Source organism: Pinus tabuliformis, chromosome J (genome assembly GCF_031772625.1).
Source record: "Pinus tabuliformis cultivar Carrire ecotype Pingquan chromosome J, CPIR1, whole genome shotgun sequence".
Classification (NCBI taxonomy): Eukaryota; Viridiplantae; Streptophyta; class Pinopsida; order Pinales; family Pinaceae; genus Pinus; species Pinus tabuliformis.
In genome coordinates, this window is record NC_142295.1 from 39,478,511 (window position 1) to 39,490,300 (window position 11,790).

Genomic DNA, 11,790 nt, shown 5'->3' on the forward strand with positions numbered 1-11,790 from the left:
AGTGTTTTCATTGCCATCTTCTGAAGCGATTAAAATGCAAGCCCTCAAATTAAGCGCTTTGTGCAAAGTTTGTTGGATATTTATAAGACGTTTTCGCTTTGTGCAAAGTTAGTTAACATTTTCAGCGGTAGCTTTTGAAAGAAAATGTAAAAGTCAACGGTCTTTTTAGGAAGGTTTTGCGAATGTTGATAGTCAACGTCAATCTGGTGCCGGAGTCCCGTATCTTGTATACGACACTGGACAGTATTTGTCTATCCTTGGAAAGGTTTATATTGTGGTTGCTTAGCTGAAGACCCCGGTAAAATCCTTTCTCATAAGTGTTACTTTGTGAAATTGTGTTAATGGCAGTGTATTAGTTTTCTTTACCTCTTTTTTATTATTATTAGTCCCTGCCATCTGGCATCCGGCAGGGACTATAGTAATCGATCGTTCCGGAGATAGCATTAATTCGAAGGTGTTATTCGACTGTTTCAGTGGTTAACCTAAAGTTTCGAAATGCTTTGTTAGGCGCTTATGCTAAGTTTCATTCGCAGCTGAACTTCGCCATCTTATTTGGCCTCTTCCCGAGGCCGAAGAGGCTCGACCATAGCTTAAAGCAATAAGCCTGGTGCATTTTCGCGTTAACCGTCACGGGTGTCTAGTTTTAATGCTAGCATTACTTCTGCCCGGGTATGCGGTTTAGTAAAGCTCGGTGTTCCGTGTTACAATGTTCTACATTGGCAGCTGGTGCATGCCATGATGCACCATGGTTCAACAGCTGTTAGCCTTCATCGCACGCTATGAAACGCTATGAAATGCCCGGTATGTCTGGCAATGGGTTCGTATGGCCCGGTAAGCCTAGCGTGAGCGTCCGTCCCGGTCTATTCATCTGAAACTCGCCTGTCAAAGCCCTCTCTCTGAATTTGAAACTCGCCTGTCAAAGCCCTCTCTCTGAATTCGAATGGGTCTTCTCGACTTGATTCAAGATACCGGGAGATGCCGGCCATAATTGACCGTCATGAGTCGTGAGAGGCGGCAAAGACAGATCATACCTTGCAAACCAAAGCCGGTAGGAAGCAACTCCTCCGGAGGCAAGGTAAGCGCTTGAGGCCTCTGCGATTGCTGATGAAGTTGCTGAACGGGAGGAACGGGAGGCCTGTGCGATTTCTGATGAAGTTGCCCTTACATCTTCTTTCTATTATTGGGAATCTGCCTGCTCTGAGTACTCTGAAGAAACCCTTGTCTATGTGAGCTTTCCAAGACGGCTAGGAAGCGCTTTTAGACTTTCACACCCGAATAAATCGAGTTTTTGCAACGCTGTAAGATTTTCAAGCTCCCTAGGAAGCATTTCTAGACTTTTACAGCGTTGCAAACAGAGTTCTTCTATTATTGGGAATCTGCCTGCTCTGAGTACTTTGAAGAAACCCTTGTCTATGTGAGCTTTCCAAGACGGCTAGGAAGCGCTTTTAGACTTTCACACCCGAATAAATCGAGTTTTTGCAACGCTGTAAGATTTTCAAGCTCCCTAGGAAGCACTTCTAGACTTTTACAGCGTTGCAAACAGAGTTCTTGCAGACAATTCAATGATCCCAAATGTTCTGGTAGCTGCGTCAAACCAGAACAGCTAGACATTCTCAACACTGTTAAAGAGCCCAGACTTGAAAATGATGCCGGTAATTTCTCTAAATATTGGCAACTATCAAGTAATAGTTCCTCCAAACCATTTCCTAGATCTCCTAGCTCTTCAGGTATGCTTTTGAACTGTGCCTTCGCCAGTCTCAGTACTCGCAAATTGCTTAGTTGCTGAATACATTGGGAAGAGATTTGGAAGCGAGGGGAATTTAATTCAAATTCGATGTGTCTGAGACTGGAAGGCATCTGCATATTATGCAATTAGGAATATATGAAAATCATACTCTAACTATTAAAACTAATAAAACTGTGCATGATATAGCGTTTTAGATATTCCAGGAAAAGTAAGAAGAGAAATAACCAGATATTTTAGGTGAACTTACTTGACATAGGTTCTGTAAATCTTCCGTTCTGAATGAACGTGCATTCGGGTCATGGAAATTCCTTTCTCTGGTAGCTGCAGCGATGCTTTTGGCGGTGATACGGAATGTTTTTGTAGCAACTGAAGAGGGATTTATGTCTCTTGTGACAAATGCTCGGTCCACAAAACCACAACTTGCAGCAGTTGGTTCTTGTTGTTTAGTTGGTCTTCTGTACACCACAGCTTGCAGCAGTTGGTTCTTGCTGTTTAGTTAGTCTTCTGTACGAGAAGACACTTTACGTTGCTAACATGTGGCCACGTTTCTTTGTGCATGCAACATTTGGCAGCCTGTCATATTCATTTTTCTAACCGGCATATTCACTTTACTAATAATTTTAATGAACTTCAATTTATGTTTAAATATAATAACTTGTCTTCTGAATGATCTCAAGAAATTTGACGGGCAATCCCTTTCGATTTGGGTCATCCTCTGCTGAATAGTGTAACTGAGAGTTTCGTGAAAGCTGCAGGGGTGAGTCCTAATTAAAGCCAGCACTTCTTCTTTAAAAGTTCTGTATCTATATGCTCTGTTCTTAGCAGAGAGCTGAAAGTGACTTTAATGGCAGATTGGAGCAGTGCAGGCTGTATCCAGCGATTCTTATTGCGCAGCAGCTGAAGGTCCTGTCACTCTCTATCTATCTCCGTGATTTTGAGCCCTGTGCTCTAGGATATGCTACTGAACATTGCTTTGTTTACAGTTTTTTGGCCTGTAAGTTCTGAATTTTTTTACAATTGCATGCTTGTATTTCTTTACTTTGCTCTCGCACATATGACGTATACATCCTAAGTAACCCATTAATTGAATTGATGAATAGTATTCATTGAATGATGCTAATATCGCATGTGATTCACAGTTGTTCGGTTTCAGTGTTGGGCCTGTAAGTTCTGAATTTTTTTACAATTGCATGCTTGTATTTCTTTACTTTGCTCTCGGACATATGACATATACATCCTAGGTAATCCATTAATTGAATTGATGAATAGTATTCATTGAATGATGCTAATATCGCATGTGATTCACAACTGTTCGCTTTCAGTGTTGGTTTACTACAGAGTTATAAATTTTTGGGGCAAGAGTCCTTGCACAACTTAACACTTGAATCACTTCACCACTGGTTGCCCTTGAATGGTTAATATTCACACAGAGCAGGTTTACTACAGAGTTATAAATTTTTGGGGCAAGAGTCCTTGCACAACTCCTGTACTATTTAGTATTTTCACCTTAATTGTTTGAATGTCTCTTCTTTGTTAACTGTGATAAGTCATACTTGTTTATGCTTACGGTTTGGTAGGTGGCTTTGTTTGATAGCTGGTTTCACCCAGTTCTGGTTTTTAAATTTATGGGTCCAATATGGGAAACTACTCTCTGTTATGTGCTATGTGACTGGTGGCACTTGAACCTATGTACCAAGCATCTTCTGGTACATTCTTACATGGAGACGCACAGAGTTTCTCCTATTGAAAATTTGAAACCCTTAGCACTTAAAATCCTGTACTATTTAGTATTTTCACCATAATTGTTTGAATGTCTCTTGTTTGTTAACTGTGATAACTCATACTTGTTTATGCTTCACTGCCCTTTAAAATGAGCAGGGTTTCGATGGTAGAGGCACCCATCTTTACCTAAATTGGTGTTTCCTTTCTTTGACTCTTCATACCTTGTATAGCCTCGTTTTTGACCATCACTTCTCTTTTCCTTGCTGGCCATGGTTTTAACTTTTTTGAAGTTTTCTATTGTTATAGTTATTTTCTTTTCTCATGCTGTAAAACTAATCCTCCAACTTCATCAATGGCCAACTCTTCAATTTTAGATGATAAATTTAGGTATTATAAGACACTCCAACAGAGTGACACAAACTATTGAGTACCACTGTAATTGAAAACCTACTTTGCAATGTTATCAGTTATCACTGCTTGGAATCTATGAATGTTTCATATCATTAAATTTTGTCACGGGTTTTGTGACTTGATCACCTTTGCCCATCATTAAGTTTTGTAATTTATAAGCCAAATACGGGACTCTGTTTGCACTGGAAGTCTTATGTAAGGACTGCAATGTATTCCATGTACTTTTCGATTTTTTTGCATCTTGAATGTTGATGGGAAACTACTCTCTGTTATGTGCTATGTGACTGGTGGCACTTGAACCTATGTACCAAGAATCTTCTGGTACATTCTTACATGGAGACGCACAGAGTTTCTCCTATTGAAAATTTGAAATCCTTAGCACTTAAAATCCTGTACTATTTAGTATTTTCACCATAATTGTTTGAATGTCTCTTGTTTGTTAACTGTGATAACTCATACTTGTTTATGCTTCACTGCCCTTTAAAATGAGTAGGGTTTCGATGGTAGAGGCACTCATCTTTACCTAAATTGGTGTTTCATTCTCATAATTTGGTTTTGATAGAACTGTAGAATGCATAATATAGTGCACCATCATTGATCTGTCTCTTAATAGCACACAATGAATTCTGTGCAAACTCAGGCTTTTGTGAGCTAGATTATAACTGATTGTTTCTTGTGGCTTGGATTGTAGGTGTGTGTTACCTGGCATAAAACTAGTCATGACTAACGAAATTGTCACAATTCAGCCGGGAGAACTTACGTTTCTCTGTAAGTGAATAAAACTAGTCATGACTAACGAAATTGTCACAATTCAGCCGGGAGAACTTACGTTTCTTTGTAAGTGAATAGCGAAGCTGTTGCAATTTTTAGTTCGAATGTCAGTCTATGCATGTTTTGCATTTTGTGTTTTGCTTTTGGTCTTTGTTAGTAGCTATGTAGTTACACGAATGGCTGAGGCTGGAGTTTACCGGAAAATCTTTTGTTGGCAGAGAGTTCTAGGGATTGCAAATCTCTTGCAGTGACTTGTGTCCAAGTCCAAGCCTTTTGCTTTTGTCTCTGTTAGTAGTTGTGCCAGAACAAGATTAGCTCAGGCTGGAGTTTACCAGAAAAAATCATGTGTTGATCTTTTATGTTTAGATTTTTACCCCTTAAAGTTCATTAGTCTCTAGGTTTTTAAAACCTTTATGGCAGTCTCTATAATTAGGTTGTTAAAACCCTTATGCAAGTCTCTATCTCCCTTTTGATTTCTTCTAATGTCTGTGAATGCAATTCTTGCAGTCACCACGGCGAAACTGCTGCAGAGTGGTAGCATCCAAAAAGTCCAGCCTTGATATTGAAGTGGGTGCCTGCCGGGAAGGTGAGATCATTGGTGTATCATAGCACATCTGCTGTACAAGAATGTCTTTATCAGAAGGCCTATGCACGCATTTTGGGAGTAGATCAGCAAGCTTCTTAAAATAAAGGAGACCATGATATGCCACATCTTGGTGTGAATGCTTTCATCTTGATTTTATTTCTGATCAAAGTTCGTGAATGAATATGAATTGGTCTACTCTATATGCACATATACTATTATCCCATTAGGCTGACCATTCCAATTGCTGTTCTAGGAGTGGCAATAGTGGAAAGTATTGTCATGACTCTCAGGAGTTATTGCTGGCAGTTCACGGGCTCAATCTCCTAGCTTGAATATTTACTACCCAATTATTCAATTGATTGAATTTATTTTCTCTTGCTATTATTGAATTTATTTCACAATTCAGCCGAGAGTCTTCATAATACTAATTCCTTTTAATGTGCTTTGGTTCATTTGTCATAATATTATGATATAGGCTTCAATTTTCTTTGCCTATTTGTCTGAAATTAACTATAATTGTGTTGTGTACATAGATTTTCTTGAGCTCTTGCTACCACTTCTTAAAAACTGAAGCCTACGACAGCCCATGTCCACATGCTTCCACATGCTTCCTTGAACAACATGAAATTGGCAATAACAAACCCATGATTTTGCTACTGGTCAATCTCTGAACGTCAAAACATAGTATAAACTTGCCGAGTACACGAAGAACTCTGTGCAGGGACTAGCTGCTTCGCAGCCTTCCTTGTTTAAAATACTTTTGTTAATAAAGTTTAGTACTTAGTCAAGTTTTAGGTTCCTAACGGTGGGAAGCACTTAGCATGACAAATAAACCATCCTATAAAGCATAAAGGCTTGAACATTTAATATGGGTACTTTTCTTTTTCAGTTTTTCTATTATTATTTGAATTAAATCTATTTATAAGGTATATATTAGTTGGTATGTGTGCAATTTAGTTCTAGGTTTTAGGTTCAATTTAGTTCTTAGTTAGGTTTTAGGTTCAAATCAAGTTTATAGATAGATATTAAGAGTGGGAAGTAGTTGTAAGAGAAATAAATTATCTCATAAAGCATTGAGGCTTAAACATTTAAGGTGAGAAAATGATGGGTAATCGAAGTAAGTGTTTTTTATTTTTAATTTTTTTAGTGTCTCAAAGATTACAAATTTTTTCATCCCAAGTGTTTTTGGGAGAGTATAGAATTCAAGAGAATTTGTTTTTATTTAAACAACGTTTATTTTCTATTTTACATTAGCCAAGGCAAAAATACTTTTGATTTTGGAGATTTAGGTTGTTTATTTTCTTCTTTGCACTAGTCAAGCAAAGATATTTTTTATTTTTTAGATTTGGATTGATCACCTAATAGTATGTTACTTTCTTTTTCCCCTTTAATTTCTTATCACACCACAATTTCTCCTTCAAATTCTATCGAATAACATGTTTAATATTACCCTTATTTTGCAAAATGATCTCTTTCTTTATTCTCTAATTGTTAATTCCCAAAATACTCAAATGTCCTTTGAGTCAATCATTCTTAAGTCTATAGAAGAAATCATATGATTGTTTTCCAAGGAAATATGTTAAAATTGGCAACTAGGGTCAAACTTCATGTCGGTCACCTTATTCATGGATGATAATATTTTTACTAGATTCCTCTCATCGAGAGGTGTAGGATTGATCTAAAGATCGTCCGATTCTGATAAGTATTTATGGAGATATGAATTTATTTTGATTATGGACTAATTGTTAAAGTTGGCCAGCAACTTATGTAGGCTCAGAAGCCCAGCAAACGCATCTATTCATCATCAACATTTGCATATAAATACAGGATGTCTCCTTCTCATTTGGACACACACTTCTCATCACATCTCTTCTCTCTCCTGCACGGAAAAGATTCTATCTCTCACACGTGTGGAAAAGGGACGCAGATTTTAGGGCTGCAACTGCAGAAAGGAACTTTGACCAGCGTTGACTAGCATTCTCTCTCTCTGGACTGCGCAGTAGGTGAAGCTGACTCTCTTTGGAAGGCCACATTTTTTGGTGAAGGAATCAAGGTGATTTGACTGTCGGTTTGACAGATATTGACTGCGCTAGTTTAGGGTTGATCTAGGGTTTGTTGCTGCTGATGTAAATCAAATTTTTGTACTATTTCTCTCTGTTGAATTATTGAAGATAAAAGAAGATTTGATCAAAGGGTTTCCTCATATTGGGGTTTGTCCCTGGCTAGCGGCCACATCTTGTGTCTCTTGTCTTGGCTTGTTTTCTGTCGATCGTTTAAATGTTCTATCTGCACTTTACTTAATATTCATGTGATTGCTAATCTGTGGATAATAATAAGAAAAATAAGTAAACTCTCTAAGCATAGAACATACCATATCTTAACATGGAATCAGAGTTGAGGTGAAGACAAAGCCCAAGCAAGAGCAAGAGCAATCACTGAAGAGAAGGTTGGTAAGGCTATCTAAATGAATTCATGGGGTCCTCATCACACTTCTTGCTGAAGACAAGCTTTGTGAGAAGTCTGACTACCACGGATGGAAGATGTCTCTCAATCTAACATTAGAAGAACAAGAAGTGCTAGACCATGTGAGAGGCAGAGTTGTTGAGCCTCCATCAAATGCATTCGCTGCTGCCAGGAACAAATGGACCAAGGGAGAAGTCAAAGCAAATAAGATCATCCGAGACTCTATCGACAAGCGCGTGGTGGCCTATGTTTTTGAGCTGAACACCTCCAAGGAAATCTACGATAGGCTGGTGAGTTTATTTAAAGTTAATGATGCAAATCAAGTTCTGTTTCTTAGAAATAAGCTGAAGGAAATTAAGAAGGGCAAAGATGAAAATATGCAAGCATATTTCTTAAGAATCATCGAGATCAAGAACGATCTCCTATCTATTGGGGAAGTAATTCCTGATAGGGAAATGAGACTCACAACTCTTGGAGGACTACCATCTGAATGGTATATATTCAAGACTACTCTCCTCAACTATAATGTAATTCTTGGATTTGAGGAATTAATGGCATGATGCATTCAAGAAGAAGCAAGGATGGAAGAACAAGAAATGCCCACACTTAAAGGTCATCCCATTGCCTTTTCTTCTCATGCTAAAAGAAGAAACAATTCCGAGGCTAAATTCAAAGGAAAGGTTGGACCAAAGGGTGGAAGAAAAGGACGATGTTACCATTGCAACAAACCAAGTCATTATGCAAGGGAGTGTCCTGATAAAAGGAATTCACACTGGGATGATGATCAAAATCCCTCTTAAGGCAATCAAAGAAATGGCAGGTCAAATGGCTGAGGTAAAAGGAGTGCTAGAAATCAAGGAAGAGGACAACCATTCAAGAAGGCAAGAAATTCCAGGTATGAATCTAACACTGTTGACAATAAGCAGGATGAATATTATCTACCAGCTGCTCTATCTACCTCTGCTCCTCCGGACTCGCTAGGAAATTGGCTTATTGATAGTGGTGCCTCAAGGCACTTCACTGGTTACAAAGAAGTTCTCCATAATCTGATAGAGAAAGAAACCAACCTGGAAATTGTCCTTAGAGATAATATGAAATATCCCGTGAAAGGTGTAGACAATGTCTCTCTTAAATTGAATCAAGGTCATAAAATTCACCTACAGGATGTATTATATGTACCTGATCTTAAAAAAACCTGGTGTCCATTTTGGCAATGGAAGACAAAGGATACAAGATGGCTTTTAGCGATGGCAAGGTACGTGTATAGAAAAACAATATTAAATATGCCTTCACTCTTGGGTTTCAAGTTGATTCATTATATTAGGTTGGAGGAAGTCCGCTAGGTGTCATGTCTTGTGACACATATCTTTAGTCCGAACTATGGCATCGGAGGTTTGCACACCTTCATTATAAAGCTCTACCTGATGTAAGAAAAATGGTGACCGTGATGCCCGAGTTCAAATTAGAGAAAGAAGGTGTATGTCCCGGATGTGCCAAAGGAAAGATAAAAAGGGGACCATTCCCCTCAAGCCAAAGCAAGACCTCCGATATATTGCAGTTAGTTCACTCAGACATATCTGGTATGATGCCTATGAACTCCTTGGGAGGATATTCATATTACCTCACTTTTACATATGACTATTCTCGCAAGACTTGGATATACTTCTTGAAAAAGAAGGATGAAGTGTTCTCCTGGTTTTGACGCTTTAAAGCCTTGATTGAGAATTAAACCGAAAAGAAGATCAAGATCTTAAGGACTGATAATGGGATTGAATATGAATCTAATGAGTTTCATGACTTTTGTAAAGAGGTTGGCATTAAGAGGGAGACTATTACACCATACACTCATGAATAGAATGGTGTGGCGGAAAGGAAGAACTATATGATTGTGGAAGCTATCCGTGCTATTCTCCATGATCAAAGACTTCCGAAGTTTCTATGGGTTGAAGCTGCAAATAGCGCCGTATATGTACAAAACCGATGCCCCCATCAAGCATTGGATTCCGAAACTCGTGAAGAAATGTTCACCGGTAAGAAACCTGATGTATCTCATTTTAGAATTTTTGGAAGCACTATATATTTTCATGTGCCGAAAGAGAAAAGGAATAAATTGGGTGCATCTGGAAAGAAAGGAATCTTCGTGGGCTATAGTGAAAATACTAAGGGCTATAGATGTAAAAATTTCCGTTTCCCACCCCGGTTTTCAGTTTCACCTTATTTATCCCATGTAGTTAAATGCCCTTTCCCATAACCATACATTCAACAACTGAATTTTTTTTTTTTTTTTTTTTGCTAAAAACACAAATTCTGGAAATTTTACAGAATGCTGGAAAATGCAGAAATAAAAATCAGCAGGTACAAACAGCCATTTAAAACATTTAGACACAGTGATTTTTGGTCAATGTGACCCTGGAAAAACCCCCTACAACTCTTGGGGAAAACCAGTTCGAGAGCTCTTCTTTATTTCTGAAAATGCCTTTTTTACAGTGAGAACTTTTCAGCAAAAATCAGTAAGCAAATTTACAACTTATCTCGATTTCTGAGCTTCACAGCCCACTGGAAATCTCCAAACATCAACACAATGCTGTACGACTACTGTATGGACGGTACGGACGAATGTACGGACAGTACGAACAGCTATACGTACTGTACGGATAGGCTGTACGGACGGTACGGACAGACTGTACGGACCTCGATTTTTGTGCAGAAAATCAGTTGCCTCGATTTCTATGCGAAAACAAATCTGCCTTTTACTGTTTGCTCAGCAAAAATCTACCTTTTACTGCTTGCTCTTTCAGCTGTAAGGATTTGCTTAAATGCTGCCTTGGTATGTGTGTTAATCTGTTGCCTCCTTCTCCTCCTTGTCCAGAAATCTCCCTTGCTCTCTTGCACTCTCTCTCTCAATCTACTCATGAAAGAATGAATGATCTTTTCCTCCTTTTCCTCCCTTAATCCAACCCTAAGTGACTTTTGGGTGATCCCTAAATCCAATGGCTGAAATAGATTGAGATCTAGGGCTGAGATTAAATGCACATTTAAATCTCACTTTCTATTTTTTAATTCACCCCACTTTAATAAAGACCCACTTAGTCATTTATTTCCAAAGTCACTTTTCCTTTCTAATTTTTCATTGACTTTATAAAAGTCACTTTAAAATTAGACTTTAGTAACTTTATCACTTAAAGTCACTTTTAAATTAGATTTGACTTTATAAAAATTATAAAGTCACTTTAGGAGAAAAATTAAATTCTTTTGGACACTTTTCCCTAGGCCAAAGATCAAAGCCTTAGGGAACCACTTGTCCTCCGGTACCAAATTTCAACACTCCCTCTTACCGAGGAAGGTGTTCCTCACCACACCCATCTTGTCTCTGAAGTAGTCATGCTTGCCCCGTGGTAAGGCTTTGGTAAGAATATCTGCAACCTGCTCATCAGTGGGAATATACTCAAGCTTCACAGCGCCCTTCTGAACACAGTCTCTGATGAAATGATATTTGATCCCAATATGCTTTGACCTGTCATGAAATACTGGATTCTCCGTGAGTTTAATGCAACTTTGATTATCATAGTAAATCACTGAAGGTCTCAACGGCTGACCAAATAATCCAAACAACATCTTGCGAAGCTAGATGGCCTCACAACTAGCTAGACTGGCTACCATATACTATGCTTCCACTGAACTCAATGCTACTGACTGCTGCTTCCGACTGAACCATGACACTACTGCCGAACCCAACCCAAAACAGCACCCTGAAGTGCTCTTCCTATCAGAAGCATAACCTGTCCAATCAGAATCAGTGTAACCTGCCAATCTCACTCCATCCCCCTGCCTGTAGTCCAAACCATAATCCACTATCCCCTGCAAGTAACGCAAAATGTGTTTTGCAGCCACCCAGTGAACCTTCCTAGGCTCACACATAAACTGACTCATCGTGTTGACTGCAAAACAAATGTCTGGTCTAGTGTTGACCAAATACATCAAGGAACGAATCAGCTGCCTGTACAATGTGGGATCCACCAACTCAGAATCTGAAGCATGAAGCTTCTTCCAGTTGGTGATCATCGGTGTTGACATGGGTCTACAATCCTCC

The 11,790-nt window shown here is 38.7% G+C and overlaps 1 long non-coding RNA gene across 2 annotated transcripts; it reads left to right on the top strand.

The window, feature by feature from the left end:
• Positions 1–2,261: 2,261 nt before the first annotated feature.
• LOC149225359 (uncharacterized) lies at positions 2,262–5,630 on the top strand. 2 transcript variants are annotated; one of them, XR_016246954.1, is made up of 4 exons: positions 2,262–2,504; positions 2,599–2,741; positions 4,572–4,717; positions 5,159–5,630. It is a non-coding gene; the product is annotated as an uncharacterized LOC149225359 (long non-coding RNA). The 2 variants fall into 2 exon arrangements; XR_016246955.1 differs by having other exon boundaries at positions 2,599–2,650.
• Positions 5,631–11,790: the final 6,160 nt, after the last annotated feature.